The sequence below is a fragment of the Pipistrellus hanaki genome (genome assembly GCF_964339955.1).
Source record: "Pipistrellus hanaki genome assembly, chromosome: 2".
NCBI lineage: Eukaryota > Metazoa > Chordata > Mammalia > Chiroptera > Vespertilionidae > Pipistrellus > Pipistrellus hanaki.
Window position 1 is genome coordinate 63,941,194 of NC_140504.1, and position 13,346 is coordinate 63,954,539.

The following is a 13,346-nucleotide window of genomic DNA, read 5'->3' on the forward strand; positions in this document are numbered from 1 at the left end:
CTCTAAACTATCTTCTCCAGTAGTTGTTTATCTTCCACAATGGATGTATTTGCTCCATTAGGCATAAAGGTCTGTGAAACATATATTTATGAGACAGAAACACATTTTGTCACTCTTTTTGTCATTCGTATCTGTCATGCTTCTTTTTTCTTTCAAGACAAAAAGGGACATGGAAGAAAGTGCATGATGGTGAAAGGTATATTTCTTACCTCATTTAACTATCATAAAGGAGGGGCAAGGCAGCTTGATGCTTTTCCAAGTGGAAAGCAGAGATTAATAGAGCTGAAAAGCACTACAGCGTCTCCCCTTAAAGACTACAATTTTGCAGCCACCAAAAACAAACAAAACCCACCTTCTTTTCTGAGATTCCTTCATGTGTGGTCATCAGCAGTGTCCTTGAGTTCATGCTATGTTTGTTGCTCATTGGTCACAGCCCCTTCTCCAGTTCTCAGTTACTGCATGTGAATAGTATTGCTACTCTTCTAATTTGTTAGTATATATATATATATATATATATATATATATATATATATATATATATATTATTGTGAAGCATTTTCTCTTTGAAGAGAACAAATGATTATTTCAGGAATCGCTGTTTTAATCCATACTCATCAACCCAAACTAATTACCCTCCAAATAAATACATGTTCTTTTTTAACCAAATCTTGTTTTAAAGAAAAGTGGTATGAATGACAGAGAGTAAAAGGTTGTCTGACTCAGAATACATCCCAAAGTGTTTTTGTTAATACAATCAGAATGTCTATTTCTCTAGACACAGCAACCACTCATTACTAATATTATTATGAGTCTCTTATTATCCTGTAAACCTTTAGATTGCTCTGGAAGGGACAGAAGGCTGAAGAAGGGATGAAAGCAAAAGCTAGAGGCTACACATAGCCATTTGATTCCAGCTGAGCTTTGTTTATGTGATGTGGACTAGGGTGCACTGGAGTCCCTTGTGAGCATAGCCTTTCATGTAATTGTGAAAGACAAAAGTCTAAGATGCCCCATGGTTAACATGTCCTGTGTAATTCCAGGGACTGTGACTAGAATCCATTTCACTTGTAATTAGATTCTACAACAGGAAGAGTTTACTTTAAGAAAGAGAGACAATACAAGTAATGTAGAGCTAAACCTAATCATGTGAGCCCTTTAAAAACAGAAGAGTATTTTCAGCTGGTTACAGAAGAGACAGTTGGAGAAACACTCTAGTTGACCAGGAAATTAAAAAAAAAAAAAAAAAAAAAAAAAAAAAAAAAAAAAAAAAACCTCATTGTTATGAATGGCCTATGGAGGCCACATGGTAAGGAACTGAAATAGGAATTTTTTTTTTTTTCAAATATGTCTTATTGATATTCTACAGAGAGGAGAAAGGGAGAGAGATAGAGAGCTAGAAACATCGACGAGAGAGAAACATCGACCAGCTGCCTCCTGCACACCCCCTACCGGGGATGTGCCCGCAACCAATGTACATGCCCCTGACCAGAATCGAACCTGGGACCTTTCAGTCCGCAGACCGACGCTCTACCAATGAGCCAAACCGGCTTCGGCTGAAATAGGAATTTTTAGGAGTGAAATAGGCAGGTTTAGGGAATTTTTTAAATTAAGGAGATCTATGGAAAAAACACACAGGGCTACAGAATTGCAAAGGTTACATTTCCATAAGACAAGGAAGTTGGGAGAGGCAGAAGTTACATTTCCAAGATAAGGGAACTGGGTATAGCAAAAGGTCTATAATTACAAAATAAAGGAGGAGGAAGAAAGCCCAGAGGAAATAGGAGAGTATAGAAGAAGGAGGGCTCACAGGGCCAGTGTGAGGTTTGACCTTTGAGCTTAGGAGTTGCTATAGTGACCAAGTCAAAGGGAATATTGACTAATCAGAGAAGATATCAGGACACTGGGACTTGCAGACTTTATAAACTATAGAAGGAGGGATTCAGTGGGACTCTTTCCTCCTCCCCATGTGGGAGTCTGTGCTTGTTCTTCCATAAATTTCTACCTTTGCTATACCATCTTCTGTCAGTGGTTTCCTTTTTCGACTCCTATGGACAAGTAGCTAGAGGAAGCATCCTTCCCAGGGGAACACTGCTTGTTCCAGTCCCAAATTCCTGTATCAGAATTATAGGCCACCTCTAGTAGCTGAGAATGGTCCCCAGCTAATACTCAACAGGGAAACAGGGATCGTTGTCTTAGAACTGCAAGGAAATTTATTCAACCAAATCCATTAAACTTGGGAGGGACTTTGAGACCCAGATAGAAGCCCCATATGTCTGATACCTTGATTTCAGCTCCACGAGACCCTGAGCAGAGAATTTAGCCACACCATGGTCTGATTTACAGAAACTAGAATAATAGGTTTGTGTTGTTTAAAGCTGCTAGTAGAAAACTAATATAATAAGGCAATCATGATTAATTAGCTTATTAATCAAGTCTTTATTTAAAGCAGAAAATCATGTGTTTATTAATTTTCTGATTTTTGTGGTAAGACAAATGCATTCCACAATTAAAATTCCAATTGTCTTTTTGCATAAATCATACTTGCAGTGGTTCCTCTATATTTTCTAGTTTTGTGTTCCTTAAAAATTTCAAAGGTAGTTTTGTAATATCTGATTACTGAATCATTCTAAATACTGTGATTCTTCCCAGCTTTACTCCCAATCTTTTCAATTGTCTGGATCACACCCATTTCCACAGCAATCATTTAAGGGGTTATTTTTATTAAATCTTTTTAAAGCATTTAACTTAATTTTCATCTATTCAGCAACGTTTTTCTCTACTTTATTTCAGCATTTTATATCCTTCCTAACTAAATTGTTTGACATAAAGTTGGCATAAACAGATTTAGGAACAACACAGTTATCTACTATGCATTTATCCTGACAGAAGTATGTATGTGCAAACACTGTGGTCTGTTGGCCACAGAGTTCAATGTGTTTGAATCTCAGTAAGAAGACTTAATTACCAAAACCAGTTTGGCTCAGTGGATAGAGCATCAGCCTGCAGACTGAAAGGCCCCGGGTTCAATTTCGGTCAAGAGCAAATACCTTGTCTGCGGGCACATCCTTAGTAGGGGGTGTGCAGGAGGCAGCTGGTTGATGTTTCTAACTCTCTATCTCTCTAAATCTCCCTTCCTCTCTATAAAAATCAATATTATATATATATATATATATATATATTTTTTAATTTTTTAAAGCCATTATAGAGGGAATGGAAAACATCACTTAGTAAGCAAATAAATACTTATAATTAGCAAGTAAATAAAGTGGAGGTGGGTTAGTTTCAGGAATTGCTAGGTAAGCTAATGCCTCTTTCCTCATCAAATTGCAGAAGGAGAAACAATAGTGGGTATATTATAGCACTAGGAAAATTGGCACTTTTCAGGAAGATAGAAAAGATGATGTGTATAAAGTATAAAAGAACTGGGAAGTCAAGGAAAAAAGGGGAAAATGGATTAAAATATATAACTAAAAGGTAGCAGAATCTCAGAATCAGTTTGGAATCCTTACTTTTCATTGATGTGATAATTTAGTTGTCTACTGAAGCTCAAAATGGAGACAAGGATACCAGGTCACACCTGTTGCATTGAGTGAGGTCTGTGACCTCTTGGGGCAAGTTGCAGAGACACCAGTTCTACAGAAATAAAACATAAATATGCTCTCCTTCATTGACACACACCCCACCCCAAAATCTTTTATCTGTAAGCTTCAAACATTTGTGTTTCCACCTGTTAGGCCAGCTGTAGTGTCTTTACACTAATGTCCTTTCTAATAAAAGATGAACAAAATTGAGCCCAAATTCAGCTGTTTCACATGTAAGTTTCACTATATTATTCTCTATTCCTATTTCTTTATTTATTAAAAGAGCATGTTTTTAGCATCAACCACATGCTGTCCTCTATTCTTGGAAAAACAATAAGGAACAGAGCAGATTAAACCTTATGGAGTTCAACTTCTATTTGAGAGAAATAGGTGAAAATAAATTTAAATGTTAATATCTAATATGTCTTGGGACAAGGGAGGTACAGAGGTGGAAAGAAGTTGCTACTTTATAAAACTAGAAAGGGTCCTGGCTGATGAAAGTGACATTTAAATGGGTAACTGAAAGAAGTGAGGGAACAAGCCATGGGAATAGCTTTGGAAAGATCATCTTAGACCAAAGACTCATTAAATTCAAAGGTCTTGAACTGGGTGTGTGCTTTATGTGTTTTAAATACCACAGAAAACATGAAATTTTGCCTTTAATATGTCAGTATGTGCATAGGTTCATAAATATATTGAATATGCTGAATGAACATTTATGTTTCTAACCTATATAACAGAATTTAATCACTAAGGTCCAATAGCAAAATTGAACAACAAAAATCTATCCAAACTAAAACAGACTAGAGTACTCAAAATAAACCAAACCAAAAGAGCCTGTTCACAGGGAAAAAAAAAAGTATAAAATTGAACACAAAGATCCAAAATAATATTTATCAAATTTTTAAACTAGCTATGTTTTTTATAATTTTGATTTCAACATTATATCTAGCTCAGAAAGCTTGGAGAATTAAACCTACTGTTGTTTCTAAAGGATATTGAAAAAAAACAACAATGTAAAAATGCTTATACATTTTATTGGTTTATTTCTGCATTTAATATTTTAGTATCAATTGCTTACTTCTGGAAGATGACTTGAATCATAAAACAAGATAATTTACATTTTAGTTATTATTACATGGTATGCATTTAAATTGTCTCACAAATGACTTTAAGATAGAGATTGAAAAACCAATAACTCTTCCTCCCATCTCACTTGTCCCCTTTAAAGCTTTGTTAAACTTGTTGACTAATAATATGAATCATCCCCCCATTCCCGATGATTCATATTATTAGTCAACAAGTTTAACAAAGCTTTTTTCATATGCCTACAAGTTACAAAGCCTATTTCAAGGAGCTAGACACCATGATACTTATAAACTGCTTAAAGAATACAATTAGTGGTGGCATGATTTTCATTAAGTTAATGGGTTATGGAAGAGTTTCTTTCACCAAGCTCCTCAGTCTCTATAGTATCTCTAATCACCAGGATTAACCTGTGGTTAGCTGTACGCAACCTTCTTTTTTCCAACCGCATTCTTCCCAAAGTCACGTGTTTGCTCAAGCATTCTGAACAGAAAAATAAATAAAATACTTATTAATTGCCTGATACCATATTGCATTACTTTTACAGATGAGGGTGCAAACATAAAGAGGTTAAATTAACTTTCAAAAGTCAGAGGATAAGTAGCAGAGCTAGAATACAAAGCCAGGCAACTCTTAATCATTGCATTCAGCAGGCCTTGGTTTCTACTCTAATTATCGGTATGACTACCTCTTAATCAAAAGAATTTGATCAGGTGAGCCCTGTTTTTACATTAAGGACTGGAACACGTAGTCATTTAGCTCAGTGCACACTCAGACATTCGCAGCCCTTTGGCAGACATCGATCTTGGTTTCCCTCTGATTAACTCTCCAAGTAAACAACACAAAGGGAGATGCTCCTACAGCCATGTGTTACTTGGTGTAATCCATTTGCTGAAAATGGAGAGGAATTCAGGCACTTGTGTTTAGCAAGATTTAGTGAGAAGAGGGAAATGGAAATCCAAGAGTATCAGTGACTAAGATGGCAGAAAATCCTAACACTCTTAGCTTGGCCACTCTTCCAGCACTGGTGCTCCTCCACATGTGCTATTGTCTCAGAGCTTTATCACTATTGGAAATTAAAAATGTAATTTAATAACTAGAGCTTTTATTTTAAAGACCATGTTCACAAGCATTTAGTTAAGGCTTACTATGTAACAAGCATATGTCAATTTTCTTATTTCATAATGACACTTGAAAACTCAATGAATTGTTGTACTGCAGGTGAGAAAGAAATGTGCACATTTCTACCTGCAGGCGATACAGAGAGTTGGCTTTAATCACCAGCAAGCAGCACGGTATTTGCTAGCAGCAGTTCTGTGGAAACTCTCTCGGTGGCTGGCTTCTGTTGTCTGTTCTTTCTCACTTGGTTTCTCCTTCATACCATGCTGTAGTGTAAAAGCCAAAACCAAACAAGCATACAAATAAAAACAAACAACACAAAAGCCCTAAAGAAGCTGTAGTGATCTCTTTCATTCTTCCCTCTCAATTTGTAGGTGAGGAAATTGACACACACAAGCACAAAATATTAAGTTGCTGGGCTAAGGTCAGACATTTGGACTGACAAATATAAACAAAAGGAAATTAAGTGTAGGCTGTTGACTATGTTAGGAAAAGTAGCACAGTTTAATCACTAGAATCTAAAGCACAGCCAATAAATCATAGAACTGTAGAGTTTTAAAACTCAAAAGGATCCCATATCTGGCATTCACAGTAAGTCAACTGCTCCAGCTCTCATGCTTACCTCAGCGGGAAAGCCAGAAGTAAAGTCTCCATTGGTGTGCTTCCTTCAGCTTCTCAAACTCCAGATCATCTCAAATGTCTCCTGTTACTCACCCTGACACCTCTATGCTGTTTTTTGTTTGTTTGTTTGTTTGTTTTTTATATGATGATATGGAGCATTTTAAAATCCACTCCTCTTCTTGTGAGGGCAGACTATGTGACAGGAATGGAAGGGAATTTAGGAATACAGAAGGCTGAGCGAGAGAGGCAAAATACCCTCCAAGAAATAATATTTACATGAGAAATCCAACAACACATGTAAACAAATAAATAAGCAAGACAATTGCCATTATCACAAAGAAAATCCTTGGACATTGAGATAGAGGTGAAAGTGAGGAAACCACTTTGTACAAGGTGGTCAGGAAAGATATCTTTGTGACATTTGAGCAGAGAAGAGAATGGGAGTCAGCAGATACTCCAAGAGTTAAGGGAAAGGCTTTGGGCAGAGGAACTGAAGGGACTGATCTGTCTCTATGAAGAAGGTAAGAAAGGCCCCCCCTTAAACCCCCCCTAACAAATGCAAGAGCCAAGGCACCCCCCCCCACACACACACACACACACACAGTGCACGAATTTCATGCACTGGGCCTCTAGTTGAAATAGATATTCTTCTAAAGAGTAGAAGACTAAACAAAGAAGGGGACTGAAGCCATTTTAAGTTGGTTTAAAGAGTTTATCAGTAAAAGTGTCTTTGTTTTTACCCTCCAGAGTTTGCAGATGAATGTTCGTGCATGGTATGTGCTTGATAATAATACTTTACCCTATTCACTGAGCAAAACCATGTAGGGCTAGAGAAAGGATTTTTATGCAGAAAGTTCAATACATACACAAAATATTAATAATAACACAAGAAGTACAGCTCTTAAAATGAAAGATTATTTAGACAACTTAACGACTCAGATTTTTCTCTAAGAAACATTTTCCATTTGCCTGTGCCCTTGTCAACACATATTCAAAAAATGGGGGTGGGGGGTGTTAGTCTTATTCCTCACAGAAAAATAATTTGAACTTTTGGATGATTACACATTTGATGGCTATGAAACATTTTAAGAAATATAGAAAAGGAAACACCTTTAATTTGCTTAACAGTGTGTCACTTTAGTATGGATGTGGCTCTAGATATACTACTGCCACCTGCCCAGAAATCTCCTGGGAAGGCAAAGAATTTCCTGAAGGCCAGAATTTATATTAAGCAATATCCTCCCCAGGCCACTTACCTTCTATGCTATACAATTGGTTACCTGAGGAGGGAAGACAGCAACAAAGAAATAGCAATCAAAATACTCATCTGCTTCCATACCCTTATTCACAAATCCCCCCAAAAAACTGATTAATGATAAATAAATGCCTTGTAATAGTGTAATGGAGGAGATTGTAGAAATGAATCAGACACCTAGCTAGCCTCTACAAGCCTTTTTTTTTTTTTTTTTTTTTTTTTTGCTAGCTATAAATGATAAATATCTGTATGGTAACTTACCTTGTAGGGTTGATATGCAAACTCAGTGGCATGATGGATATAAGATGCATAATATTGTATTTGAGACAAAGCAGATATGTCATCAACATTTGAATTAGTTTATGTTATCCCCAATTTTTTGTTTGGAAATTCTATCTAATAAAAGAGTAATATGCAAATTAACCACTATTCCGCTACACCCATCAGCCAAGCCCACAAGCCATGCCTACCAGCTAATCAGATAGAGTATGCAAATTAACCCCAACTGAGATGGTTGCCACCATAGAGAGTAGGAGAGAGGCTTGGGTTTCTCTGGCAATGGAGGAAGCCAAGCTTTTCACACACCCTGGCTGGCCCAGGCCTCCTCTCAAGGATACAAAGTTTCAATTGTAGAAGATAAATAAATCCGAGATACCAGGGCCTCCACTTGGGTAGCCAGGGAGCATGGCCGGCCTGCAAACCACCACAGGCCCTTCCCCCAGGCTGTCCCATGCCCCAGGGGAACCCCCACCTTGATATGGGACACCCTACAGGGCAAACCAGCTGGCCCCCACCCATGTACCAGGCCTCTATCCTATCTAATAAAAGAGTAATATGCAGATTGACCATCACTCCAACACACAAGATCAAGATAGCTGTCCCCATGTCGTCAAAGATCCTGCCCCCATGTGGACATAAGGTGGCCAGCAGGAAAGGGCAGTTGGGAGGGACCAGACCTGAAAGGGAGGGCAGATGGGGGCAATCAAGCCTGCAGGGGAGGGCAGTTAGGGGTGACCAGGCCAGCAGAGATGGGAAGTTGGGGGCAAACAGGCTGGCAGGGGAGCAGTTAGACATCAATCAGGCAGGCATTGGAGTTGTTAGGGGGTGATCAGGCTGGCAGGCAGAAGCAGTTAGAGGCATTCAGGAAGGCAGGCAAGCAAGCAGTTGGTAGCCAACAGTCCTGGATTGTGAGAGGGATGTCAGACTGCCCTAAATGGATAGTGGGACATCCCTTGAGGAGTCTCAGATTAGAGACGGTGTAGGATGGGCCGAGGGACACCCCCCTGTGAAAGAATTTCATACACTGGTCTTCTAGGATATCTATAATATATCAACTATCATTAGTCTCCTCTTTAAGAACAGAAATAAAAAAATTTTACCTCAACACATATACAAAATCTGGAACAGGAAAGCTGAATAAAAATATCGCAGACATATTTTTTTATATTTTAATTTGTTCAGTGGCATGCAGTAGATTCAGTCTTTGTGTGTACCATTTTATGAATTTCAATAGTATGTATCTACTATTGTCATGATACAGGGCAGTGCCTTGATACTAAAATTTCTCTTGTGCTATCCTTTGTAGTCAATCCTCATCCCAATTTCAGTCTCCACAATTGCTGATATGTTCTCTGTCCCAGTGATTTTGGTCATTCTGAATGTCTTTTAAATAAAATCATACAAAATCAAGTTTTTTGTTCTGACAACTTTTACTTAGCAAAAAGCAACTGAGATGTATTTATGTTCTTGTATGCATCAATAGTTGATTCCTTTTTATTGCATTATATGGCTTTACCCAATTTATTTTTCCATTCACTGGCTGAAGAATATTTGACTTATTTCAATTTTTGGTGATTTTTAATAAAGCTGCTATAAGCATTTACATACAGGTTTAATGTGAACTTAAGCTTTTATGCCTTCAGGATAAATACCTAGGAATCAAATTGCTGAGTGATCAAATAAGTGTACAATTAACTATAAAATAAACTGCCATATTGTTTCCAAAGTGGTTTCAGTGCTTTGAATTTGCACCAGCAATGTACAAGAAGTCAGGTTGTTTTATATTTCTGACAGCACTTAGAATTGTCATGTTTTCCCCATACTATTCTAATAGGTATGTATGGTATATAAGTTCTATGGATTTTCTTTGTTCTCTGGAGAACTCTAATACAGAAGTATGTGTAATAAAATTATAAAGAGATTCATATGAATAATAAGAAAGAAGATCACAATATCCTCTGGTAGGAAGGAAGGAAAATATATTCAGGAAGAAATTCATTACAGGTTTCAAATCTATTGATAATTTATTATTCAGTCATGTGGTAGGTGCATAGATATTTACTATTGGGTAGGCAACTAAGTAATTGCGGGTTTCACACATATATGGCTTCAGTTGAATTTTTAGGTTTGCAGACGTAGTACAAATGTAAAACACATTTTGTATTTGATAGTTGGCTATTCAGCTGTTAATCAGTAAAAAAAGTTTTTTGATCTGTTTTGTAGTTTTTGTTTGGCGTTCGTTGAAAAATGGAAAATCAAAAGGAACATTTTCGTCATATTTTGCTTTTTTATTTCCACAAGGGAAAAACGCATCACAAGCTCATAAAAAGTTATGTGCTGTTTATGGTGACGAAGCCTTAAAAGAACAGCAGTGTCAAAATTGGTTTGCCAAATTTCGTTCTGGTGATTTTTCACTCAAAGATGAAAGACGCTCTGGTCGTCCAGTTGAAGTTGATGACGCCCTAATCAAAGCAATAATCAATTCGGACTGTCACAGTACAACACGTGAGATTGCAGAGAAGCTTCATGTATCACATACATGCATTGAAAATCACTTAAAACAATTTGGCTATCTTCAAAAACTCGATACATGGGTTCCTCACGAACTGAAAGAATCACAGTTAACGCAACGCATTAGCAGCTGCGATTTGCTAAAGAAACGTAATGAAAATGATCCATTTTTAAAACGACTGATAACTGGCGATGAAAAATGGGTTGTTTACAACAATATCAAGCGGAAAAGATCGTGGAGCAGGCCAGGTGAACCAACTCAAACAACATCAAAAGCTGATATTCATCAAAAGAAGGTTTTGTTATCAGTTTGGTGGGATTACAAAGGAATTGTCTACTTTGAACTCTTACCACCCAACCGAACGATCAATTCTGATGTCTACATTGAACAACTAACGAAATTAAACAATGCAGTTGAAGAAAAGCGGCCCGAATTGACAAATCGAAAAGGTGTTGTATTCCATCATGACAATGCAAGGCCACACACATCTTTGGTCACTCGGCAAAAATTAATGGAGCTTGGTTGGGATGTTTTGCCACATCCACCATATAGTCCTGACCTTGCACCATCTGATTACTTTTTGTTTCGATCTTTACAAAACTCCTTGAATGGTAAAAATTTCAATAATGATGATGATGTCAAATCGTACCTGATTCAGTTTTTTGCTAATAAAAACCAGAAGTTTTTTGAACGTGGGATTATGATGCTGCCTGAAAGATGGCAAAAGGTCATTGATCAAAATGGGCAATACATTACAGAATAAAGTTATTTAGTTCCATGAAAAAATTGTCTTTGATTTTCTTTAAAAAATCCGCAATTACTTAGCTGCCGACCCAATATATTACTAAGGCCCAGTGTACGAAATTCATGCACAGGGGTTGGGGGGAAGGGAAGGTGTTCCTCAGCCTGGTCTTGGCCTGCAAAGACGCCAGCATCCCTCACCTGGCCTCTAGTCAGAGGTTCCTTCCCTCCTTCCACACAGCCTCTGGGAAGATGCTTTTCCTGGGACCTCCTCAGGGACCCGGCCCATGATGCCCTGCAGCTAGGGTACTCCAGTGCTTGGGCTTTCCAGTCCCGCTTCCTTGCCTGGCTGTGCATCAGCTGCCATGGGAGCCTTGCCTCAGGAGTCGCCCCCTTGGACCATACTACTTGAAAGTGTGTGTGTGTGTGTGTGTGTGTGTGTGTGTGTGTGCACGCGCACGCTCACTGCTGGGAGTGGGGGGGGAGGGCGGCCTCAGCAGCAGTGATTTGATGTCTGTAGCATGCCTGCTGGACACACACACAACCCTCCCCTGCTGAGGCACCACGCTGGTCCTGTCTGGACTGCTGGCAGGGGGCTTCCAGTCTGTGACTGGGGCTGTTGGGCTGTGACTAGGGGCTGCAGGTGGAGGACCCTGGCACCCATAGGGCTCTGTCAGCATCAGGAACTGAAAAGATCCATTTTTCTGGTTCCTCCCTTGCCACGGAGACGCTGAGCTTGGGGCCCCACAGGCCTCTTCCTACCGCCGCTTGGGCCCCTGGGGGTGTGGATGCTGGGCTCATGGCCCCACAGGCCTCTTCCCTCCAACCACAAGGCAGGCCGGGCCACAGACTATGGGCGCTCCGACTCTTGGCTCACAACCCCACAGGCCTCTTCCTTCCTGCAGCACGGCAGGCTGGGGTTCTGACTCTGGGCTCACAGCCCCAGAGGTCCCTTCCCTCCTGCTGCACAGCCGTGGTGCGGACACTGGGCTCAGAGCCCCACAGGCCTCTTCCCTCCCGCTGCATGGAAGACTGGGCCGTGGACTCTGGGCTTGTGGCACCACAGGCTCCTTTCCTCTCACTTCACAGCTGGCCGTGGCTCGGATGCTGAGCTCCTACTCTTCTGGCCAGAGACCCCTCCCCCCTCCACGGCCAAGGAGCAGATACTGGGCTCCCGTTGCCTGGGTGATGCCACCAGCATCTGCTATGGGCACTGCCATTTTTGTCATGGAGTGATGGCTAATTTACATATTACTCTTTCATTAGATAGGATTCTATTTCCCTACTTTTGTGTCTAAATTTAACATAATTTAAAATATAAAGCCAAACAAAAGACAGAGAAAAATTGTGGGGGAAAATTTGGATATCTAAAGAGAAAATTTCCCAAGTGGAATTTTAAGATGAATTTAGATTCATAATGTAGATTTAACAGAAACATTTAGTATCAATAAAAATGACCTAGAATATCAAGTGTTTTATCTTACCACAATGAGGCAAGTTGACTCAGTAAGAGAATGTTCCTTGATGCTTACCCTGCTACTATATTCGTTCAGGTAATGACACCATTATCAAAACACATCACATCTGCTTAAACTGCTTATGGCCAACAGCCATAATCTGCTGACCATCTAGTTGTCAACTTTCTATTATTTTGTCCAGTGGTGCTTAGAGTTGCAGAATTGTGCTTTGCTCATGTTCATAAATCCGAGACCACTTCTAGCCAAAAAGTGAGCCAGAACTTCTGCTTTAAATTCCAAATCAATTACACTTTCCAACTATTGATTCTGTGATTGATGTGAATGTCTTCCTCTATACTGGCCTGAAAGGTATGGACTTTTAAAATCCATATCAGTTTGGAATATATTCTCACTACATGAAAAGAATTAATAATGAAAAATGTAGTTGCTAGTTCACAAGTTTTAAAAGAAATATTTTTCACCTCCTTCCACTAGCTTCTTTACTCTCTAAGGAAAGTTAGACTAGAACCTAGTACAGGTGGGTCGGGAGACTGGAGTCCATGTATATTTGGAGCATTGACATCAAATTGGCTTGAGGATATTTCCATTATTCCTTCAAATTTCCAGTTACCAGGAGTACCAGTTAATAATGTGGATTTTGTAATTACAGAAAATATAATAATTTCAAGAGAAAC

General features: G+C 39.0%; 1 long non-coding RNA gene across 1 annotated transcript in view; it reads right to left on the reverse strand.

Moving 5' to 3' along the window:
* LOC311617601 overlaps window positions 1-13,346 on the reverse strand; it is a 1,043,820-nt gene that overhangs the window by 219,423 nt on the left and 811,051 nt on the right. Inside the window, exon 2 of the long non-coding RNA XR_014794136.1 lies at window positions 1,221-1,272. This is a non-coding gene — a long non-coding RNA (uncharacterized lncRNA). The remainder of the gene's footprint in view (window positions 1-1,220; window positions 1,273-13,346) is intronic.